The following is a 25,977-nucleotide window of genomic DNA, read 5'->3' as shown; positions in this document are numbered from 1 at the left end:
TAACAAGCTAGCTACATTGTTATAGGATAGATAATATAAGTAAAATATTACACTTCATATAGAAATAAGACTTGTACTATTTAGACAACCTATGTCATCCACATTCTTATTTAGAAATGAAGAAAAGAAAAGAGCTAAAACCTGATGTGCTGCCTAACATCTCCCAAGACATTTCTCTAGAATCAGCTAGTCATCTTTTTTGTTGTTATATGATTTTACCAGTCTTCATTTTTTACTTCTTTACTACATTATTCTTATATGTAATTGCAATTCACAAAAGCATTTAAATACTTTCATTGTTTTAAAAATAAAAACAAGAAAGGCTTGCAGCCTTTTAAGAAGTTAACCACATTTCAAAAGTCTCTGTAATCCAGTTTTCTCTTGAAGATAACAACAGCAACAACAACAACAACAACAACAACAACAACAACAACAACTTTATTCTTATACCCATCACTATCTCACTGAAGGGACTTGGGGCAGCTTACATATGGGACAAAATGCCCACAAGACATAAAAGCAAAACAATCAATTAAAGCTAAAACACAATTAAAATAAAAGCACAGCAAAATATAACAATCCAGTAAAACACAATAAAATAAAACATAAGAATATAAAGCAGCAGCGTTAAAACTCAATCAAAACAATGACCAAAAAAAACCAATAACCAATAATACGATGGGCATGACCAGGCTATAAAAAGGGATGGGCATGGGATAGTGCAAGCAGTGTACCATAGGGTAGGGATATCGGATGAAGTGCAGAGAACAGAATATTATCAGGCGTCCTAGAGACTGGGCATTCATAACTAGGGACTAGCCGTTCTCAAATGTAAGCTGAAACATCCAGGTTTTCAAATCCCTGTGAAAGGAGGACAGTCTGGGGGTTTGCCTAATCTTTCTGAGGAGGATGTTCCATAGTCTGGGGGACACCACAGAGAAGGCCCTCTTCCTCGCCCCCACCAACCTGGCTTGCAATGGTGGTGGGAGCGACAGGAAGGCCTCCCTGGCTGATCTTTGAGTCTGCACTGGTTCAAAGGGGGAGATGCGGTCATGAAGATAGGCAGGAACTTAAGTTAGATCTGGATTTTGTTCTTTACTAACACACATTGTTGTATCCATTGAAGTTATTCCAATTTTTAACTGACTGTTTAAAAATTTTCTACTTATGGTATGTTTTGTTTGCTATCTGCTGTAGTACTTACTATCACTTCCCCACTACTAGGTACTACTTACGTGGACTCAATATTGCACAAGCTACTGCATTAACCACAGTTGTGGCACCCTTGAAACAATTCTTTTGTTTTGCTTATCTGTAGACATAATATTGCAGGATCCAACCTAATTAATATTAAATTATTTGTGCTGCAAAAACAGGATCGCTTTGGCACCGTGTGAGACCCTCTACTATTTCAATTTAATTTTAAATTATTTTTTCCTCCATTCATGGTTTATATTTAAAACTAAATCTCAAACCCTTCCTTCCTTTCTCTTGACTTTCCTCTTCCTTCTGCTTTTCCCCTGTCTGGCATGTGATCCCCATGTGATCACTTTTCTCTGCCCCAATCCATCTATGGGGAGTCAGACTGAGGGAGTATTTCATCCCTGGCTGCATCTACAACACTGAATTAGTGCAGTTTGACACCATTTTCCCCACCCTGGCTGTATGACCACACACTTCAGCTTTTTAAGCTTCACAATGCCTCCCCCAACATGATTTCTTCCTTCTCCTCCCTCACTGAAACTGTGATGAAAATGAGGATTATAGTAAGAGTGTAAGAAAAGAGTACTTTTCTAAAGCATATGTAGTTGTTCAGAATCCTCCAATTACATTGCCCCAACTAATTATTTAAAAGGCAGGATTTTAAATAGCCAGTGAAAACTGAAATAGCAATATTACAGGCAGCTATTCTGACATGATTCCAGTACTTAAATTTGGTTTATACATTTATTATGTAATGCTGCTCAGTAATCTGTGAAAGCCAAAGTTTGGATCTTTCTTGTGCCATACATACAAATTAAAAATACTTAAAGGTACAGAGGACATTCATTCTCAACTCTTTTGCTCATCCTACATTGTGGGGAAATAGAACCCATTATACAGCATTTATATATCAAGGATTACAGAAGTAACCACCAAAACAATTTGTGGAAGATGTCATGGTGAAGCAAGGAGACATATTTGACACGTACCCTACACTCAGTACCCTATACCAAACAAAAAGTCTGAATGAGACCCTCAAAATGTTGACAAGAGAAGAAAGAGATTTGTATTACTAATGAACTGATATAATTTTATAATTTGTATCTGAGGACTTTATCTCACAAGGTAGGCAAACTGGCATTCCTACCACTCTGTCTTCTCCCTGTTATTATCCCATCCCTTGACAGCTAAAACCCATTAAGAGCTCCCAATCCCACAATGTTTCATTCCGTTGTCTTAATATGATGGGTCCCTTTTGCTTTTGTGCCAGCATAATGGTAGCAAAATGGTGTCAGAGATGGGATTCTCTCCCTTTTTCCCCTCCTCCTTGTTCTTCCAAAGCTGGTGGTTACCTATTTTATAGTTATATTTTGTTTTTCAAAGCTGAAATTGCAGAAATAGCTCTAAAAATGGAATGACAGTAATGCAGGAAGGTAGGGTTATGAGGGTATGTGGAAGTATGAACCTAGGGCCACAGTTGAAGTGATGTACTGTATATACTCAAGTATAACCCTAGTTTTTCAGCGGTTTTTTTGGCTAAAAATGTCCCCTTGGGCTTATACTCGAGTGAGGGTCCTGGTGAGAAGGCATGGGGCTGAAAGAAGTCCTTCTTTCAGCCCCATGCCTTCTCGCCAGGACCCTCATCTCAACACACAGCAACCCAGCTGGGTTGTTGTGTCAAGAGAGGATGAGAGGCTGCATGCCTTCCTCTCCTCTCACTATGCCCCTTCCCACCCCTATCTGTCCTACTTTTCCAGCTACCCCCTTTCCACCTCATTTTCCTACATTTTCAACCACCCCTTTCTATTCCAACCTTTTCAGGTTTCCAGTCCTTCTTTTCCACCCTTTTTCTAAGCCAGACTTTCTCAGTTTTCTTGATTCATGTACACACAGCAGTTTCCTCAAAATGTATAGTTAAAATAAACTATGTTGATTATTGGAAGGATACATAAGCACATTTACATCAACGAAGGTTAGAATAATGATTTAATCAGAGTTCGACAGTTTTCTCCTAAATCACAGTTTTATGTAAATATTCAAAAACATTTAACCTACTGATGCCTCAATTAATGTATTTTTATTGCTTTCTATTTTTATTTTGAAGTTTACCAGTTTTCACACATTCCATTTTTTCCCCAGGGGATTATTTCATGCAGAAATATATGGGAGATTTTTGGTGCAAAATGCACATTTTTGTGCATGCTGTGAATAGAAACACAATTTTTTTCACAAACTTGTGTTTTTGGTGCAAAAATATGATTTTGCATAAATAATCCAATGCATTTCTAGAAATAATCTATATTCACATTTTTAAACAAACAAGTACATTTTTGGAAAGTATTTTTTTTTGCACAAAATAAACTCACAAGAGTTTGAGCACAGAATAATATCTTGAAACACTTTAAAAGTGTAAATACTGGGAATGGTGTAATAAATAAATATTTTGTTTTTTTTCTCTCTCTTCCAGACCAGTGCAAACCTAGTGCAATTATTCTTTCTTACATTTACTGAATCTCAATTTGTAATCTCAATTTTTTGTGTCAGGAGCAACTTGAGAAATGGCAAGTTGCTTCTGGTGTGAGAGAATGGATCGCCTGCAGGGATGCTGTCCAGGGGACACCCGGATATTTTACTATCCCGTGGAAGGCTTCTCTCATGTCCCTGCACGGGAAGCTGGAACTGACAGATGGGAGCTCAAGCTATCTCACAGAATCAAACTGCTGACCTTCAGATCAGCAGTTCAGCCGGCACAAGGGTTTAACCCATTGCACCACCATGGCTCCTAATCTGGTCATTGACTGTTACAGTAAAATGCTATTGATGCAATACAGTTTTACCAAAGGGCTGCACCAGCAGTTCTTGATGTTGTTTGCATTCTCACAAGGTTAAGAAGACATAAACTACATAAACTGCAGAATTTGCTAAATGTAATAATATTGCCTTATGACTTTCAGAATAAAGTTATGCCTAATAAACAAAAAAGCACTTTTAATTAAGTGGGATTTTTTTGTCCTACAGAAAGGTCTATTGTGTTCACAGTTTGATGAATTCTTTTGCTCAGTGTTATACACAATCTTGCAGCTGTGGAATTTTGCAAACTAATCAGAGAAAAGAGAAAACACTTCAGTTTGATTTAGGTATTCAGAGTCCTCAAATTTCAGTTTATTAAACTTTTCAAAAAGACGAACATCTGAGCTGTACGAGCAATCCTTTAGAGGAGCAGCCAAACATTCCAGTAATTATACTTGATATTGGCGTCTTCACAATCTTTTTGACATATTTGCTCTTCAAAATATAGTCCTTGAAAGATATTATGAAAGCACAATACAAATAAGTAGCAGACTTCAAGAAAAATGGGAAGGCTGAGAATACAGCTTTTGTCACTTCAATAGACTGACTTTTAAATGTCCTCTGATGGGACACAGAGAATTTTGATCTAATAGATGACATTGGCTCCTTAACTAGAGTGGAAATGGCAAGCATCATAAATTGAGTGTACTATTCAGCCAGTAGATTACTTGAGGAAAATGGAATTGGATCTCTTTCACAAGACTGATGCTTACATGAATCTTAGCATGGAATGACTCAAATCAGAAGTGATGCTTGTCAAAAGGGCCCTTTTCCTGAGCAAAACAAAATGGCAACTTGAATTCTCACGTTATGTAGGAATGGAGTATTAAAATGATGTAGTAGTAAAATAAAGCTTATTCTTCTTCTTTCAATACATAAGGATTTTAAAAATAAAAATCTGAATTGCTGCGTATTAACAATTTTTAATACTGGAGAGAGGACAAGAGAAAGAGAAGGAACACACCATAATATCTGTAAAAACACATTAGTGGAGGAGATTCTCCCTCTGATATTTCTTAAAAGTCGATCAAAGAGATGAAATTAAGTCCCATTTTCCTGTCTTTACTCTCCCATTATATCAATAGTGAGCATGTGTATACATTTTCATAATTTTATATTGTCTATAATATATTGTTTTAATGTAATTTTCACTGAGTTTAAAATTTTATTGTTTTGATTTCAGGTTATTCTTTTTGTGAGCCACCTTGGGTTGCACTCCAGGAAGAAGCCAGTATACAAATCAATTAGATCAGGGGTAAGGAGTCCCTGGTAGTTCAATGGTTTTAACCCTTGTGCTGGCAGGACTGCTGATGACAGATCCGTGGTTTGAATCCAGGCAAAGCAGGTTGAGCTCCCTCTGTCAGCTCCAGCTCCCCATATGGGGACATGAGAGTAGCCTGGCACAAAGATGGTAAAACATCAAACATTTGGGCATCCCTGGGCAACGTCCTTGCAAGCGGCCAATTCTCTCACATCAGAAGCGACTTGAGGTTTCTCAAGTCACTCCAGACATGAAAAAAAGGGTATCAAGCTCTTATTCACTGCAGGCCACATGTGATTTATGGTTGCTTTTAAGGGGCCCTTTGTAATTGTAAGATTGCATGAATGTAACTATGTTGCCTTGGCATTTAGAGGCTCCTGCGCCACATAAAATGACATGGTGGGCCAGATTCAGCCCATGGGACTTGCATTTAACATGTGTGAATTATTAGATAGATGATAGATAGATGATAGTTCATTCTTATGATGAGTTCTTTAGCAGACAGTCATTTCTTCCAGGTGCTTAGGTAACATGCAGGAAGACTTAACAAAAGCAGACTTCTTTCTCTTCTTTCGTCACAGTGACTAGCCTGGTGACTGATCCAGTAAACGTTGTAGCGTGATAATTTATTACAAGTGAACTAATTTTTTTCAGAAGATTAGGATTTTCCTATTCATAGATTCCACAAGACTTTTACTTTTCTACAACCGGAAACACCTATGAAGAAATAATTGCTTAACTTCAATTTATTTATTTACTGTACTTATATCCCACCCTTCTCACCCCAAAGGGGGACTCATGGTGGCTTACAAACTATGGCAATAATTCAATGCCAGATTCAGATAACAATATCAAGAGAACACAATATTATAAAACTGTAAAAAACACATACATATCAATTAAAATACTCTTTCAAATGATTAAAACATATTAAAACACATTAAACCATTTCAAACATGTCAAACTTATATTGCATTGAAGCACGACTATAGGTCTTACAGTCCAGTGGCTTAAATGGCCAAAAGCCTGGTAAATAACAGCTCAACACCCTCAAAACATGGTCACAAACTGCCTACCCCAACCTAAAATTAGTCCAATCCACCCCAGACCCAGTTGTCCTTAGGAATGGTCAATGGGTTGATGAAAGATTCCCAAAAAGGCACCCAGCTGGTCCATTCTATTTAGCCCAGACCAGTCCATTTGGTCCGGGGGGGGGGGGGGGGGGCAAGGGGATGGATTGCTAATAAAAGATCAAACACTGAGCGATGGAGCATCTCCTCCAAGGCAACAATGACAATGGGGCAAAGCTGGTGGTTGAATAAGCCAGCGGTGGAACACAGCAGCCAAGTGGGCAATGGTGGAGGAGGCCCCAAGACTGCCTGTCTGGTTTGAACGCTGCAGCAGTGATACCAGAGGGGGCGACAATGGTAACGGCCCAACATTAGAGGCAGCCCAATGTGGCCATTCACAGGAGGCTCCTCTCTCAGCTGTTCTTACCAGTCTGTGCTGCAAGGTTTTAAAGTGGCCAGCAGCATGGTGGAGAGTTGTAGAAGCTTCTGTCTCAGCTGTCAATGGCATAATTTTCACTGAAGCTACAGATCAAAGCACCACTCTGGGACTAGCCATGTAACAACATTGAAATTGAGAGTGGCTAACTCTCTTTATAAAGACATCATTCTATTTTGTGCTTTGCATGTTAAAACTGCTTGGGATGGAGCGGGGAACTAGATTTTACAAACATTTTATAACAATTCTTTGGCATTTGTGACATCATGGGGATTATAAGCACACAGCTAAGGTTTGTTTGACCTTGGATATTTTCTGACTTTGGAAAGACAGCCTATAATATCTTACTTGCTGCTCAGCCATTGAAGAATGGACAAGGTTTCTGTCTACAGTATCTACTCAATAATTCAACTGGGACAAACATTAAACATTCAGAACCACTGCTATATTCTGTTTTACGTAAAAGAACTGAAAGAGGATGCAATCTTTAATTGAACTCATAACAAACACTTTGTAGCTTGGCCTGAATCAGCCTAGCTCTATCTTGCTAAGATGCCTTCCCTTACATTTTCTGGCTTGCATAAAAGTCTTTTGGCTAATTTATTTTTGTTTGTTTTTTCTTCAGCATCTAGGACAATTTCTTGATTCAGATTTTTCAAACTAGTGTATCTCATCCATGATTGTCATTCATTCTCACTCAATTTGGAAGATATATCTTAGGGGTTGGAGTGGGGGAGATTCAAAGGTGGAAAAATGTCTTATGACTTGGAATCTTCCATTTATCTTTTATTTTAATCACCAGAGACTTGTGGTTTAATCGGGGAGGGGGGTGACCACTTTGAGTTGAGGTGTACTCCCTTGCTTTTGAATCACAAACTGTTCTGCACGCATTTAATAATATTCTATTTTTACATCTAGTTTTACAAGATTTTGTTGACTCCTCACAACTTTGTGCTTTTTACTGGACTAGGAGCCACTGGCATCCAGGAAGTCTGCAGAGCCTTGGAAAGATATAAGTAAAAAGAAAAATACATTCAGCCACCTAAAGTAAGCCAATCTAAACAAGCCAGAAACGGAATCTCTAAAGAATATGACAGAGATGTGGAGTCCTCTTTCACAGAAGAAAAAAACATTCAGGAGAACTGAACATTTCAACCTAACCCTATTTACAGTGTATGAATGGTTTAGAAAAAGAATGGCTTAATTTGCTCGAGTTGTGTTTTCCCTGCTGCACCTTGCTCTTCACCGATATCATTGACCCTCATAAGACTCAAGTTTGCAATGCTCACCTTAACTTGCATGGGGGACAAAAGGATCAAAATCAAGAGAGTAAATAGTGGTGTTTCCAATTTTCTTCATCTCCCCTTCCAAATCTCACAGTTCCTTGACTCACATGTTTCATGCTGATGTCATTCCACTTGGGAGTCTAAGGGCGTATCTACACTGGCACAAAGCCACGGGCTCACCCTGAATTGACTCCTGGCTGTTCTCACAATGTTTCAGTACTTCTGTGAGTATTGTCAATAATTCAGGGTTAAACCAGCTTTGCCCCATTTCAGGAAAAGTTGGGTGATGCCCCAGAATTCAGTGGAAACTGAAATATCCTACAGCTTTGGGGGCAGTGTGGGCACCTGGACCAAGACAGTGGATCTTATCAGATGGGTAAGGTAAAGTAGGGGACAGAGGGTGAAATCGCTGAGCAGCAGAGGGAACCGTCAGGCCCTGTTTCCTCCCATCGGGATCTGTGCTCTTTCTTTCCACATAGTTTCCCCATTTGTCTCCGTTTCCTCTTTGGCTTCTCTTTACCTTTTCAGTGAAAAGTTGGGTGTACCCAATTCCTCTGGGCTCCACTGCTGCAGCAGAGCCCTGCATTATGTGATGTTCTGGCAGGGGAAAGAGGTGGGGAGAAGACATGCCTCTCCCTGCATTTGATAAGGTCCACTGTCACACCCGCCATGTCTCTGTTGCCATTCCCAGTTCCATGAAAGTTGGGAGTGGTGATGGCAACATGGAAGGTGAGGTGGAATGAGGCCAATGTGATCTCGCTTTGTGCCAAGAAGAAAGCTAGGCATGGACAATACAAAAGGTTGGAGTTGATTATAGAAAACTACCCCAAGTTTGCTCTTTTACCTAGCTATGACTTTACAACATGGCTGGATAGTTATCAGCTACATAGGATATGGCTTACTAACTCAGCATCTTAGATGTTAGAATAGACAGCTAGATGACTGTGCTTGAATAGGGCGATAAGGCTCATTACTTGGCGTATACATATATGCTGTCTCTATACTTATATAATTTATATAGCAATTACAGACATGTTTTCTGTAAATGTGTCTAATCCTACTGAATCTTCATATATTAGGATTTTTAAAACAAAAATCACTGCATTGTATAAGTTTTGATATATTTTAGTATTTAATTGTATGATGGTACTTCTGATAATTCTAATGTTTAGCTGGTTGGGGTTGGGATTTGACATATACTTCATATAGAATGCAATATTTCCAGTCTCCAATGAAAATTCTAATGTCTCCCTAGAGAAGAAAAATCCAGGTGACAATCAGATCACATCACTTTTGTTTAACAACATTATCATTGCACGATTATTCTTGTTCCAGTATCTTGCATTGTTTGCAAAAGGGCTAAAAGAACCACAGTGTCCATGTTTATTGGAATCACTCTCTCTCTCTCTCTCTTTTGGTTTCAGCTTCTTGAAAAATGTAGATGGCATTTAACTGAAGACTGAGAACTCGTTTACAACTGTGCAGCTGAGAAGGTTTCAACATGCATGTATTATATATCTAATTCTGAGTTTAGTGTCTTCTCTAGCTCTGGAGGAATAAAATGTCGCCTCTTGGTGCACGAGATTTAAAGTCAACTTAGAAAGAAGACTTTATGGGACCTTGTGGGAAAGGCTTTCTGTATCTTCACTATCCTTTACTGCAAAGAAAGAGCAATACCTTTTCTAAACTAAAAAGCTGCTTTGCACTATGGGAATTCTTCTCTTTCTGAACTGAACTTTTGAGTCCTTGATTTCTTAGCACTAGTAAGTTACCTCTTGGCTGTGATGAAAAATAGGGGAAATGTCTCACAGGTGCTGTTGTATTCTGAGTCCCCTTGTCAGAGTAGGAAAAATGTCCCCGAGAGTCATAAACAACTAAAAACTCATGTGAGGCAGTGAAGGAAGCTACTGCTTGAAAAATGTAGATCTGCCTCTGTTCCAAACATTTACAAGGTTACACAATATATCATCGCGGAGCTTGTTTGGAACAGTTGTATGGAGCTTCAGTTCTTTTTGTAAGGGTTAGTATTTGGAGAAATCAGCAACATTTCCATCATCTTGATATAATGAAGTCAGCATGTCAATAAAATTGAAATAATAATCAAAAGACTTGGGTGATCACTATATATGTGTGAAATAATTTACTCAATTGAATTAGTTTTGGGGGCTCCAGCTTCTTCAACTGGCCATGCTTCCTAGGGGAGCGTGACCCCAATAGAAGTAACTTGCCAAGCTTTACATCAAAGTCTCTCTGTCTGCATGAGATCTGTTACAGAACATATTGTGTTGAAACTTGCTGCTTGTTTTATTTTTAAGAGAGAGTCATCAAAAACAAGGAGGAATGAACCAACTCTTCTCATATGCCATTTTGAGGGAGAGGTCACAGGACAGAAATGCTGGAAGGAGGCACTGAACTCTTTGGATGTAAAGAAGGAAATCTGGAAAGAAGAAGGATTTTTTACTTTCCCCATGTATTACTACATTTTAAATACTATTTGTAATTTACTGCAATGATGTATTATCCATGTGAATAGGGAGACTATGGTCTACAGAGGGGCAGGGGACACACATTGTGATATCACTCCTTTCACTGTCATTACTATCAACTTCTGCATAAACATTGGAAATCACACTTTGGACTACAGCTCTAGGATCTCTAAGATGCATAGATTTCCTGATTGAGGATTTAGGGGTTTAATAAGAGGGAAAGACTAAACTCTTCTGCATGTTATCTGAAATACAGAAATGTTCTGTACTTGCAGAAAATACCTACTGCAGCCCGCCATTGTGATATAATTTATTCAGCTTTTAATGTATTAATGTATTGTGTTTTAACTGGCATTTAGCTTATCCTTGGTTTAAGTTATGTGGTTTGTAAGTTATATTTATTTCATTTCATTTCATATTTTGTTATGACTGTTGTTTATTTGCCCCTGGTGTTGAATATTTGCCATTTTTGTTATACTTTGGAAACCGACCTGAGTCCCTCTGGGAAGAGAGGGCGGGGTATAAAGACTATTATTATTATTATTATTATTATTATTATTATTATTATTATTATTATCTTTTACAAGCCAATATAATCAAAATAATATACTCAACAAAACAGTGGTCATATGGATAGATGGAATGGTGGCACTCTAGAAGCCTTGCTGATACATGGTCTTTACAGATAAGTAACTTTTTTCCATGTCAGGAGCAACGTAAGAAAGTTGAGAAAGATAAGTAAGTCATTGGTAAGGAATCAGATGTCTGCTGGATAATATTCATGTAGGGACAAGGAGCTTGTTGCTGTGATTGTATTCCCAGGCCTATACATATTCTGTGATTTTATGGAGTCCCTCGTCATTTTAAAGAAGGCTTGGGTACATAGGAAATTCCTGACTCTATTTTACACTATCTCTCACAAGCCACCACCTTTAATTCCACAGAGCTGAATCACGCATCAGCTCCTTTACACTGGCATTTGATTTACACACAAGACTTCCACCAGGGGAAAAAATGATTATTCTACATAGCCAAATTCCATTTATTTTATTTCTGGTATTGGTCTATTCTTTTTTCATTTCTCTTCTTTATTTAAAACATACAGGCCTTTATTTTCCTGGGGAGAATACTAGGCAGTCAGCAACAAAAATAAATTAACAATTTAGAAGCCGCACATCAAGAAATCAATTGTAACAAAACCACCAACGTTCAACTTTCCATGTCTAGTGTAGTTTTGCTTCTGGTTTGCTGAATAGAGATAATTTAAATCACATCTAGAGAATTAGTCACAGCTACAGGTACACTATTAATATTGACTGCCTTCTTCCCACTGTCTACCTTTCTTATTGCTTCTCCAGCTTCAGTATCTCCAAGTATCTTTCACACCAGAAATGACTTCCAATTTCTGAAGTTGCTCCTGATGTGAAACAAAATGGATCTCCAAGCCTTACAAATAGTGGCCTTGCCCGATGTTAGAGGCCAACTGCTTATTACTATGCATTCTGGAACCCCTTTTTAATTCTTCTGACTCTTCCCACTAAGACAATTGTTCTCCACCTGTGGGTCCCCAGACGTTTTGGTCTTCAACTCCCAGAAATCCTAACAGTTGGTAAACTGGCTGGTATTTCTGGGAGTCGTAGGCCAAAACACCTGGGGACCCACAAGCTGAGAACCACTGCACCAAGATCACTGTACAATCAAAGGAATCTGGAGCCCTGAAGGCTGAATGTTGCTCACAGACCATACGTTTCCTACTTTCACTACAGTTACAAAAAATGGTTCTCCAAATGTCATTGGACTGCGACTCCAATTATCCTTCATTTTTGTCAGTGCAATTTAAGACCTATGGGAGTTACACTCCAGCAAAAACTGGTAGATCCCATGAACCTGTCCCTGAGATAAAGTATAATCTTCTTTTCTATATATGTCTGCAGCATGTAATATGTTTGGGTGATGATCTATGTGTACAGAGAAGATTTTGTATTCATTCTGTTTCACTATCGGATCAATGGAAATATATGTGAAAATACACACAGCTAGAAAAATATACACACAAATCTATATTTAAAGAAAAGATATACCAAAAGAGGCACAGATTTCCATGCAGGAACACAGAAAGTATGTTTTGGAACCCAATAAGGGAGTGTGATAGGATCGCAATATCAATACAGTTCTGAGAAATGCAATGATATCGCTCTTTCAAATGAGCTTTAATCACCGAAGTCATGATTTTAAAACCCTGATATAACTCAACTTACAATGCAGAAATAATGTCAATGTCACTGGATAAGTCAAAATTATGATTTTTTAAAAAGAGTAGCAAGCCTATCCAGGAATCCAGCACAACCTGAAATATTGCAGAAAGAAATGGAAATTTCAAGGACATTTGGAACAACTGGTATTACAGACTGAATGCTAACATCAGCTTCTTTGCTGCTGAATGGAAAACATCCATTACAAAAATGAATTGTGCCATGAATAAACCATTCTTACTACATACCCATGCATTATACATTTTCAAAATGACTCTAATCTTGATTACAAACTTATTGGGTGCCAATATAACCTGGCAAGTCATTTGTCTATGCTACTTCATATGCAGCATACTAATAGAAGAGTTCCTTGACAATGTTAGGACCCTCATTTACAATTGTAACAAAAGGAAATCTACATGACAGAATAAAGCTGGGATTTCGTGAAACTCAACACCCTTGGTATTTATCTCCTATTCATTTCCCACCAAATACCTCATAGCTTACTCTCCAAGTTGAACACTTTCAGTGGGATTCAGACCTTCTGGAATGACCAGGGTTGAAGAACTGCTGGTCCACCAGATATTATGTCATCTCAATTTCCATCAATTCCAATCATTTTGGTGAGTGGCATAGGATGATAAAAGTAGTACTGTATCCATATTTGAAATGTAACTTATGTGGGATATGTCAGATATTAAATACCATAAGCTGATCTCAGAAATGAGTTGTCATTTTAGAGGGAAATGAATGAATGGTTTAAGAAGAAAGAAAGGGGAAAATTGGCAAGAGCAGTTCCTTGAGCCATCATTTTGGGTCAACATTTCTCACAAAATGCCACAGTTTGTAACAGCTCTTCCAAGTTATTGATCTGTGTTCCAAATAGTGTGATACACTATTAAGCATTACAGGGAGAGAACAAAAGTACACTGAAACTAGACTCACAATCCTCATGGCAACAGATCAGCCAAATGCTCGTGAAAACAGCATAATGAATGTAGAATCATGTAAATGCTATGGCTGACAGGTTCATATGGTGCTTCCCACTCTTTTCCAGTGATACCCATTATGGACTGGACAAGACTGCAATTATAATATTGCCCACACATCCTTGCCTTTCTTCCTTTCTTTCCCTTGTCACTAGTGCAGATAGGTAATTCCTCCCTCCTGCAGATGGTGGTCAGTCAAGAAACCCACTGTATAGGTGATGCTGTAGTGCTGACAGGAGAGGAAGATTCCTGAACCTCAGGCAGAAATACCTTCTATGAGTGGAGCTCTGCTCTCAGAAGGTGTATCCAACAATTTGGGGGCTTCTCTCTTCCCCATTAGTCCCCTACAATAGAGCCCACTCTGAGCAGCACTGCCTACATACTCACTGTATAAAATTTTCAAGAGGCTGCAAAACTATTATGGGAAGAGGATGGCAAATTCCACTTATATCAACGTAGATGTATGGATGTACCATATTTCATAACATAATAATCACCACCATATATAAGTTGTATCCTTATTTCTGGGGTGCCAAAATGGGTACTTGAGATGTTTCTCAAATAATAGTCGCATCTGCCTACCCTCACACCTGCCCCTTGAAGCTACAGGGTTTCCCAGCCAGGTAAGCCTTCTAGTTTCAAAGGGCAGGTGTGTGAGTGGGTGAAGCCTCACTCACCCAAATGCCTGCATCTTTTGCAGCTATGAGGGTTTTTTTACTGCGCAATAGTCTCCACACCTCCTTAATTAATAAAAAGGGTGGGGAGTGTGACTATTATGTGGTGAAATATGATTAATCTAGAGATAACATCTTTGAGTGCATCAACAAAATCAAAACACTCCACAAGACATCTTATGCAACATTTGTGAATTCTAACTGTGGATTCATAGGCTAAGATAAAAAAGGATGCACTATATGATTGCTACTTGCAAAGTGGAAAGACAAAGCTAATTTCATTTACTGCTACCGAACATGTAACTACAGAAGAAATGTTACCTTTTCAAAGAGGAGGCCCCCAAACTCCATTTTTATTTGAAAAATTGGATTCCATAGAATACAACAAAATCTGCGAAAGTAATAATAATACTTAATGCTTAGTGTTTTGGAAAATAACTAATAGTTTTTAACACACTAAATATAAACATTACATTAATCTGAATTTTAACATTCTGAAGGATGCAGAAAAGCAAACCAGAAGGTTGCATCCAGGTTTGGGCATATCCCTAACAAATACTCAACATAAAATATCAGAGCCATTGGCCATGGTAATGGCTCAACCTCATGTATTTCCTTCTGGCATACACTAGAGGAGTTAAATGGAAGCTTTCATTTTTAAACCAGGGTTCTTGCAACAGCAGAGGTACTATGATAAATTCAAACCATGATTAGTTAAATTAAGCTAGGCTCAAACTAATCTATAAATTAAACTATGTTCAAACCTTCTTCACAAAGTATCATTTGATTTGATCAGAATTGTCTTGGGTTCAGATATGTGAGATTCTGGATTAAGATGAGATTAATCTGAAGTGAATGCTTCTGATGTCCTCTGCTAGCATATGCCAAGAAGAAGGGAGTCAATGAGTGTTGATAGTTAAAGGTGTTAATATAAACTACTAAAGAGTGGCTTAGCATTACACGTGAACCAGATTTGGGAGCAGTTACTAAACAGTTAGCCATAACACAGAGGAAAGCCTAAATCCTGCTGCAATATTCAGATGCCAAAATCCTTGAGCCAACATCTGAATATTGCAGCAGGATTCAGACTTTTCCAGACCTTCCCATTTCTAGCCATAACACAGGTTAGACTTTCTAGCCTGTGTTATGGCTAGAAATGGGAAGGCTTGGAAAAAACCCAAACATATTGGGGAAAAAAACAAATTTTTCCTCAATTTTTGCAAAGCCATTTTCCCAGAAAAATTGAAAAAAGTGTGTAAAAACAAAAAGTCTCCGAAATCTTTCACTAAGGTATTCATGTTATATAGTTTGAATATCATGCCACAGATATATTATTTATCACTGAGAAAGACCATATTCTACATACTTTTCATTTTTTTCCAGAAAAATGACTTTGGAAAAACCTGAAAAAAGCCCCCAAACCATGTTCTCTCCCTCCCCCCCCCCAATTTTTCCATTTGCCCCCAGGCCTTCCCATCTCTGGTTACAGCACTGTAGGCACCAATCTCCAATTATTATATGGAATAGGGGATAACCATCCTGTGCTCCCAAGGCCATCCTATAATCCCCATGGGATGATTATCCCTTCTGCCCTCTGTCATCACCTTTAGTTTTCCCATCAAACTAAAGAAAAAAGGTGACATGCCTGATCTCTGGCAGCTCTACTTCCTGGTCCCTCTCCATATGACAGCAATATAGTGAGAACCCCTTCCCTGTTGGTCACCGCCCTGTTGGTCACATGGAGAGGGATCAGGATGTAGACTGGTAAAAAATAAGGTACATTCCATTTTTACTTTGTTTCAGGGGAAAATAAAGATACAAGGGAGTGGAAGTTGGGCCCATTCCCAGCCATGCTGAAGTGTGGGTCCAGTGTCATGTTGTAGAGGTGGATGTTAACACCCTGGTCTGGCTACAACACAGCCCCAAACTAGCATGTTTCATGCCAGTTCTGAACCACATTTTGTGCCGTTATATTAACAAAATGAAAAGGTTTGAAAAAGCATGTTTTTGAGTGTTGAAAAACCCACATGTAAAGACTCCTGGACTGATGAGAATCTTCACATTTTTGGATTTGCTTCATATAAAATTCTCACATTTGCAGAAGTAAACATTTTCTGTACACGGAGGAGCAGTTTATACACAGAAAATAATATTTCTAAATAATATTATTTCTTGTACAGAAAATGTTGGCCTTATGGACTTACTTTGCACAAAATTCATGTGCTGGTGATTTTTACAGAAAATATTTTGTGCAAAGAAAACAGGATTTTCTAAATGAAAAACCAAATGCCTATGTACAAATGCTATTTCCTGTATGGTTAAATGGGTCAAAATAGAAGTATACAAATTCAGCTGGAACAATGGGAGAGGGTGTGGACAGGGAGCTTGAAGATTACTTTGAGTCATGGTCTAAAAGAAAGAAAAATGTAAGATGATGTATAAGTGGTACTTGATACCAGAGATATTTTCTTAAATGTATAAAGACAGTTCTAGTAAATGTTGGGAATGTGAGGAAACTGTTGGAACATTTTACCAGGTGTGGTGGTCTTGCATAGTGGTCTAGAAATACTAGATACTAATACATATGATGCTGGAAGAAATGGTTGATATTAAAATGATGATGAAATTAGACTTTTATTTGCTGGGTGTACTGCATGATCATCTAGAAAAAATTATGGGAAATTGTTACAGTATATGATAACTGCAGTGTGAATAGTCTATGCACACAGATGAAAGGAGCCAGTTATTCCAATGCGAGAAGATCTGAGAGGAACAAACTGACAATGCTGATTAAGGAAAAATCTCTGAGACACGTCAAGGAAGGCTGGTTTGCTAATTACCTTTTTTTACAACAATGATGAGGGCAAAACTAAACTGTGAATTAGATGAATGTTAATAAAGTAGAAGTGTAGTTATATAACACTATTTAAAGTGGTTCTCAACCTTTGGGCCCCCAGATGTTTTGGTTTAAAATTCTCAGAAATCCCAGCCAGTTTACCAGCTGTTAGGATTTCTGAGAGTTGAGGGCCAAAAGATCTGGGGACCCACAGGTGAAGAACCACTGATCTAAAGGCAGTAGAATAATAAGGGATAAAAATCAACAGACAAAAGTGTGAGGTTTGTAGAATAGTTTCTGTAATTATGTGTATGTAGTATGTACATGTTAATGCAGATACGTGTTAGGGTATTGTGTTTGCTTGATGTAGTTTTATGTTGTAGTGGCTGGTTAGACAGCTATTCACTAGTTAGATAGCAATGTTCATTATATTTTATTATTATTGTGGCTTTTTGCTAGGCTTTTCCTATTTCTCGATAAAGTTAGAAGAAAAATAACTTGTTATTTGTATGTGGGCTTTTTGTGTGCACAGAAAACATTCTTTTCTACACAGGAAACAGCATTTTCTGTGTAGAAAATGATACTTATGTGGAAATGTTGCAGCTATAATTATTCTGCACAACATTTGCAGGAAATATTTTCTGTAAAGATTATGATCAGTTTGGGTTTTTCCTTGTCAAGGGTCCCAAATTCTCAAGAAACATGTTTTTCAACCATTTTCTTGAATTTTTAAAGATAGTCTTTCCATTTTTACAAATAGGATGAATTATATGACAGCTGAACATATAATGCAACCAACTAGGCAGTTACATGAAATTAAGGCTAACTCAAATGAGTGTGGTGAAGTCCGTCTAGTTCTTTACAACAGGAGTGTAACCTCTATTTTAATAAGGACTCTTTTGCCTAAGAACGTTCACAAATCATGCTGCACAAAAAACCTTATCATGTTAAATAAATGGTGTCTAGTGTTGGCCGGTCTCAGATGAAAAGCACATGATCAGCAGTGAAGTTTATCTGTTGCTGGACTGTACCACTTCAGACTGCAGGTGGAGGGTCTCATAGTTGAATGTTCCTTCCTGTAAACAAACAAAACAGAACTTTCCTCCATATTCAGAACTAGTATGGCTGTGAACAGGCCAATGCTGACACGCTAGTTCACTAGTTCACAAATCAGAGCCACAAACACAAAAAATGTATTGATTCAGTCGGTCTGTTAACAATTTGGACTAACAATTTGGACTAGTATTTAAACTATAAGAAAAAAAGAGTTTAATAATTTAATTCTGCATGGAATCATGCCCACACTTATTCAAAGTCGCTAAGATTTCTTGAACAGAGTTTCTATTGATGAACCAAATGCAAGGGATGTAATGAAAGTAATACTTCTCAGATTATATCTCCTTTATTAACAAAATGAAGCATATATGAATAGTAATGTATTTGTGCCACTTTTGAACTCAATTATCAACTCCACTTTCAAAAATTCTTTCAGACAGTCCCTGCCCAGTCCACTGTTTCATGGCATCTTTGACTTTTCTTACATCATTAACATGTTGTCAGCAAAGGCTTTTCTTCATCTAAATGAACACATAATGTATGTGGTGGAAGATCATTTGTACAAAAATCTGTGATGTGATGTGGCTGAAGAAGAGTGGGGTTGTGCATTTATTTTGGCATAACTGGATTGCATTTACTGTTTCTGAAGTCTTTCTGAAACTGACATTTCTGCAGTGATGCAATGTAGCGGTTGTTGTTCATTGCTGTCCCACACTTAAGGAAATCAAGAAAAATCACCCCCTTGTCACTCTGGAGGACATTCACCATACATTTCTGTGCTGAACACTGGCTTTTGAATGTTTTCGGTCTAGGGCAGATGGAGTGCCACCAGTCCATGGGGCTGTATGGTCTTTGGACCATATAGATCCCATCTCCAATGCAAATACTGCATAACTCTGGAAACTTTGAGAAACAATCCATAAAAAAAGACCAGAGGAAAAAGTTAAATTTGATCCAGGTGCACTGCAATAATGCATTATTTCTTGCTTCCTTTGCAATATCACAAGTTCTTGCACTAATGGGGTGGTCACTAGTGTCATGTCTTCCTAGCTGATCTAATCTGGTGCCCTCTTCAGCCAGAAGAAGAAGTGTCATCAGGGCTATCACACACTAGCCAGGGAGTACCAGAAAGTTTTTGCAAAGTGGACATAATGAGTGGGTTCAAGGGTGATGTTGCTGTTAATTGAGACTGTTTTGACTGTTTGCCATGTTTTTGAGCAAGGGTACATCTCCACTATAGAATTAATGCAGTTTGACACCACTTTAGTTCCAATGAAAATGCTATGGAAATATGGGCGTTATCATTGTATAATATCTTTAGACTTCTTTTTCAAATAGTGCTGGTGCCTCACCAAACTACAGTTAAACTATCTGTCATGTTTATTTATCTATGTATTTAAAGCATTTATATTCCACCCTTCTCACCCCGCAGGGGACTCAGGGCGGAGCACAACATATATACATATAGTAAATTATAAACATACATAAACATTAAAACCAGTTAGCTCCATTTTTAAAATCAATTGTTTAAGCCATCTCAAATCAACAGAGTAAATTTCTTATGTTGTCAATAAAGGAGTTTTGACAGGCATTACTTTCCATATAACACTGTACAACCCTAGTTCATGCATCTTATAATCCCATTCCCCACACAGGTACCCATTATCAGCTTTCTAAGGGAGATTTGTCAGGAGTACAAAGACTTCTAGAAAAAATGCATCCAGATGAGACAGCAGTTTTTTTATTCATGGAGAAAAGCCGATGTGGTCTAGCTTATGTAATATTTGCACCAGGCCATGGGATCAAGCTATATGAGGGATTTTAGCATGTGTGACCTAGGCCTTCTGTAGATGTGGAAAATGAATCTGAAAATAATGAACTAAAATGTCTTAAACAGATTTTCCCCCCCAAAAATCCTGTTAGTTCTCTTCAAAGAAGCAGTGACACTTGCTTTGAAAAATGCAGTAAGCAATCCAGCAGTGGGAAGATGAAAGTGATGGGGTGGGAGGATACACAAAAGCTGTATAAGAAAATTGGAGGGGTGGGTGAAATAAGGTTCCAGAAATGGGAAACTCCAGCTCATCATGCAAACATTCCCACACTCAACAGCATGGACAGAGAGTATAAAACAATTATTAGTGGAATGGTTGTGATAAATAAGTGTCCACATGATGAGAAAAAGACAAAATAGCGTGACTGAATGAGGTTTAATCCTATAACTGAGAAGCCTCTAAAATGAAGCAGAAGAAACAAAACCAATAATAAAGTACATGGCTTCTGCTTTTTTAACATGCACCTGTCAAATACTCAGTGTTTCCTCTGCTCAGGTTTTCTGAACTATAATTCAACCTGTTCTATAGACTCCTCCAACCTTCAGAAGAGGATTTGCAAACAGCATGGGGTGTGCAATGGGAGGAAGCATCTTTTCATCAACTTCCTTCCACTCATGGTTCCCGAGATCTTATCCCTTATAGACTAAATTGTATCTGACATTAATTGCATGCATCCCACAGTTATGTGACTATTGCTGATATGTAAATATCAATTCAAGTGGAAGCCTTAACAGTGGGTGGGTTAGAACTCTTTATTTCCCTGTTGCAGTCCAGACTATTCCATCAAATGCATTACTTGCATATCAAGAGAGATCCTCCTCAATGAAATGTAGATGACAGCTTCAAAAGAGGACGTTTTTGTTGGGAACTTCACTGAAACAAGAGGAGTTAACCATTCCATCCCATCCATCAGTCTCAGATGTGCTAAATCTTCTTTGCAGATAATATTTGCATGACAAAAACCATGCACACGGCTTAATTATATTCACAGAGTTCATGTCATTTGTATGTGCAGTTTGCCCATATACGCCTTTAAAAAATCTTTACAATGAAAGAGTAAAAAGCCAAAGACGCTAGTGAAAAAAAGTTGCATTTGCCAATGCACATAATTGGCTACCACAAACTGGCATGAACTTGTTAATTTTTCCATTTATTACAGTAGTTCCCAACCTTTTTTTGACCAGGGACCACTTTGTCCAGGGACCACTCTCCAACATTAGTACCAAAAGGGTTACGAATCAGTTTTTGGTCAACTTTAGGTTCAGTTTGGTTATTTGGGGTGCTGATTCAGAAAATTGCATTGGATAGACCACACTACCTCTAGTTTCTGATACAGAACATATGCCATCCAGTAGTCGCCACCTGCTTGCCCACAGAAAACCATATTTAATAATATAGAGCTGATGTTGGCCAACCAATGCAATTTTCTGAATCAGCACTCCAAATAACCCCAGAAACAGATCTGAAAATGAAGACACAAAGAAAAGTTTTTTTTGGTTGTGTTGTGTTATTATTCTTGGATTTTGTTAATGCTCAGCACTATAAGAGGGTTTCGCAAGATCAATAACTCTTGTTGCAACAGTGTAGTAACGGTGAGGCCACAGACCGTATTTTAGTTTTTGCAGACCACTAGTGCTCCATGAACCATGGGTTGGGAACCACTGATTTATTTGTATGTCATTCCTTTGTACCTTGTCTTTCATCCAAGAATGAAACACCATCTTCTACCACCTCTTCTAAGACCAGAAGTATGTGTGACTCCAGGCTTTCTCAGGAAAGGAATACTTGGAGGTGGTTGGTCAGTTCCTTCCCTTGAAATGCAGCCTAAAGCACCTGATATTAGCTGGTGACTTCCATACAATCAAGACTAACTCTGTTTTACTTTCAAGATCAAACAAAAGCTGGTGCCTTTAAATATTAACATTTATTTCATAATGTACTGAGCGTCTTCCTCCACTATCCAAACCCATAGAGACATTTCCCAGGCCCCAACCCCTCCTTTACCCTCCTTATTAGCATGGTTTGTTTTCCTTGGGTGGTTATTTGATTAGAGAGATGTCACTTTACTTTTTAGATTTAAAAATGTAAAACTTGGCAGGTTTCCCCTTCCTCAGTTGCTTCATTTTCTTTGACACTCACCACCTGAAATGGTTTTAAAAAGAAGTGATATAGGATAGAAGCGGAATCCCAAAGGAGCTGTCGCTTTGTGTTCTTGTTGCTGTGTAGGATATAACTATATAATTAGGCATATTTCCTCTAAACTAGGGAGCCGTGTAGTCTTCAGAACACACATAGATTTGGCGCAAATATGTCCCATGAGTTCCCTGATCCCTCTTGTTGGATTATTAATTATTTATTTATTTATTACTTGCACTTATTTACCGCCACTCTCAGCCCTGGGGGCGACTCGTGGCGGTGAACAACAACATAGAAAAGACAGTTTACAGTCATCAGAACAATACATAACATGCTACTACTACTAAACATATACTTATACTAAAAATCCGCTTCGTCGTATCATGGGTCATAGTCAGTCTCACAGTCGTGGTCCATTCCGGTCGTCATTGCCAGGGATATAGTCCTCAATTGAAGGCCAACTCGAAGAGCCACGTTTTCAGGCTCCTACGAAAGGCCATAAGGGAGGGCGCCTGTCTAACTTCGGCAGGGAGGGCGTTCCACAGCCGGGGGGCCACCACCGAGAAGGCCCGCTCTCTCGTCCCCGCCAGGCGTGCCTGTGAGGCAGACGGGACCGAGAGAAGGGCCTCCCCGGATGATCTCAAGGTCCTCGTGGGCTCGTAGGCCAAGATGCGGTCTGCAAGGTATTTTGGGCCGGAACCGTTTAGGGCTTTGTAGGATAATACCAGCACCTTAAATTGGGCCCGGTAGCAGGTCGGCAGCCAGTGGAGCTGGGACAGTAGGGGCGTTGTGTGCTCCCTACGCCCTGCTCCTGTTAACAACATGGCTGCCGCGCGCTGGACTAGCTGGAGCTTCCGGGCCGTTTTCAAGGGCAGCCCCACGTAAAGAGCGTTGCAGTAGTCGAGGCGGGATGTGACCAAAGCGTGTACCACCGTGGCCAAGTCAGACTTCCCAAGATACGGGCGCAGCTGGCGCACGAGCCTAAGCTGTGCAAATGCTCCCCTGGTCACCGCTGAAACCTGGGGATCCAGGCTCAGCGACGAATCCAGGGTCACACCCAAGCTGCGAACCTGAGCCTTCAAGGGGAGTGCGACCCCGTCCAGCACAGGCTGTAACCCTATACCCTGTTCGGCCTTGCGACTGACCAGGAGTACCTCTGTCTTGTCTGGATTTAATTTCAGTTTGTTCGCCCTCATCCAGACCATTACAGCGGCCAGGCACCGGTTCAGGACTTCGACGGCCTCCTTAGTAGCAGGTGGGAAGGAGTGACAGAGTTGGACATCATCTGCGTACAGGTGACACCGCACCCCGAAACTCCGGATGATCTCACCCAGCGGCTTCATGTAGATGTTAAACAGCATGGGGGACAAGATGGAACCCTGAGGAACCCCACAGGTCAAAGGCTGTGGTGTTGAACAGGAGTCCCCCAATAACACCTTCTGGGTACGGCCCTCCAGAAATGACCGGAGCCACTGCAAGGCAGTGCCCCCGAGACCCATCTCTGCAAGGCGCCCCAGAAGAATACCGTGGTCGACGGTATCGAAGGCCGCTGAGAGGTCCAGGAGCACCAACAGGGACACACTCCCCCTGTCTAGCTCCCGGCGCAGATCATCAACTAAGGCGACCAAGACCGTCTCGGTACCATGTCCCGGTCTGAAACCAGACTGTGCCGGATCCAGATAATCCGTGTCTCTCAAGAATACCTGGAGTTGTGAGGCCACCACGCTTTCCATGACTTTGCCCAAGTAGGGGAGATTGGAAACAGGCCGAAAGTTTTCGAATTTGGTGGGGTCCAGTGATGGCTTCTTCAACAGCGGCTTTATAATAGCCTGTTTTAGGCTCACTGGAATCGTGCCTTCCCGAAGGGAGGCATTCACCACCACCGTTACCCACTCGGCCAATCCCCCTCTGGCCTCCTTCAGAAGCCAGGATGGGCAGGGGTCTAGGATGGACGTGGTGGGTCTCATTCCTCCAAGTATCTTGTCCACATCCTCGGGCTTCACAAACTGAAAAGAATCCAACAAAATAGGACAAGCAGGTGCTTGAGTCACATCCACAGAGACTGCCTTTAATGTGGCGTCCAGCTCAGAGCGGATCAAAGCGACTTTGTCTGCAAAGAACCGAGCAAATGCTTCACAGCACGTGGCCGAATTGTCAGGGCTCCCACCTGAGGTAGGGGGAGTTAAAAGACCTCTGACAATCCGAAACAGCTCCGCCGGACGGTTTTTTGCAGACGCAATAGTGGCCGCAAAGAAAGTTTTCTTTGCGGCTTTTATTGCCGCGGCATATGCCCTTAGAAAGGACACAAACCGTGTTCGATTTGGCTCGCTTGGGTCCGAGCGCCACACGCTCTCTAGTACCCTCTTCCTTCGCTTCATCGCTGCCAGCTCCTCAGTGAACCAAGGAGCTGGTTTAGCTCGGTTACTTGAGAGGGGACGTTCCGGAGCGATCCTGTCAATTGCCCTGGTCATCTCCCCATTCCAGAGAGCGACCAAGGCATCGACATGGTCACCTACCGAGGTGGCGGGAAACTCCCCAAGAGCCGTCAGGAATCCATTCGGATCCATAAGCCTCCTGGGGCGGACCATCTTAATGGGTCCTCCACCCTTGCGGAGGTTAGGGGGCGCAGTGAGCCTAAATCTGATCAGGAAGTGGTCGGTCCATGGCAACGGAGAGATGGACAACTCCTCCACACCGCCACCCTGCTCCCATCCCTGGCAGAAGACCAAGTCCAATGTATGTCCAGCACAGTGGGTGGGGCCAGTTATTCGTTGGGACAGCCCCATGGTCGCCATGGCGGACATGAAGTCCTGAGCCGCTCCTGTGAGGGTTGCCTCGGCATGGATGTTGAAGTCCCCCAGCACAAGAAGCCGTTGGGACTCCACTGCCAGGCTCGAGACCACCCCCGCTAGCTCAGGTAGGGAGACTGTAGTGCAGCGAGGTGGACGGTACACTAGCAGAATCCCTATTCTGTCCCGGTCACCCACCCTCAGGTGGACGCATTCAAAATTTGTGGTCTGCGGGATGGGGCTCCTGGTCAGATGGATGGAATCTCTATAGACCACTGCGACCCCGCCTCCCCGTCCTCCGGCTCTTGGTTGGTGTTGCACGGAGAAACCCGGCGGGCAAAGCTGGGCGAGGTTTACGCCCCCAGCTTCATCCAGCCAGGTCTCCGTGATGCACGCCAGATCTGCCCGCTCCTCCAGGATTAGATCCTGGATCCAGGTCGTTTTTCCGTTGACAGATCTGGCGTTCAACAACACCACCTTCAAGCCGGAGGGTCCGCTCACCTGGTTACACCAATTTACCTTAGGAGACCGATTGGGGGTTGTTAATATGGATAAGCGTTCCGAATTAGGCCGAATTTGAGGTCTCCTTTTTCCGCATCTCCTCCTTCCCACCACGACCTCTATGGGGGCCCCTCGGCTAGTGGAAGACCTCCCCCCCTCCATGCCGCCATCCATAATCAAGAAATTGCTTTCTACTTTGCTCGTTGTTAGATTCTTTGGTTCTTGCCAACATCCTCTCTCCCCCTCCCTCCCTATCCCATTCTCGTTCGCAGGCTCCAACCCACCTCCTTTTCTGCCCCCTCCGCTACACAGAAGTAACA

The 25,977-nt window shown here is 40.5% G+C and overlaps 1 protein-coding gene across 6 annotated transcripts in view; it reads right to left on the bottom strand.

The window, feature by feature from the left end:
* The window catches only part of DLGAP2 (DLG associated protein 2), a 532,593-nt gene that overhangs the window by 101,089 nt on the left and 405,527 nt on the right, over positions 1-25,977 (bottom strand). The window contains exons 1-2 of one of the 6 annotated variants that reach the window (XM_060752713.2): positions 18,282-18,390; positions 14,829-14,898 (exon numbers count right to left, since the gene is read on the bottom strand). The exons of the other annotated variants lie outside the window; for them this stretch is intronic. The gene's annotated coding sequence lies outside the window, so the exon portion shown is untranslated. Of the gene's footprint in view, positions 1-14,828; positions 14,899-18,281; positions 18,391-25,977 lie in introns of those variants that run through there. 6 annotated transcript variants of the gene reach the window in all.

This window comes from Anolis sagrei, chromosome 1, assembly GCF_037176765.1.
Source record: "Anolis sagrei isolate rAnoSag1 chromosome 1, rAnoSag1.mat, whole genome shotgun sequence".
In the NCBI taxonomy this organism is placed as follows: Eukaryota; Metazoa; Chordata; class Lepidosauria; order Squamata; family Dactyloidae; genus Anolis; species Anolis sagrei.
The sequence above is the reverse complement of the archived record's forward strand: the minus strand, read 5'-3'. Positions and strand labels throughout refer to the sequence as shown.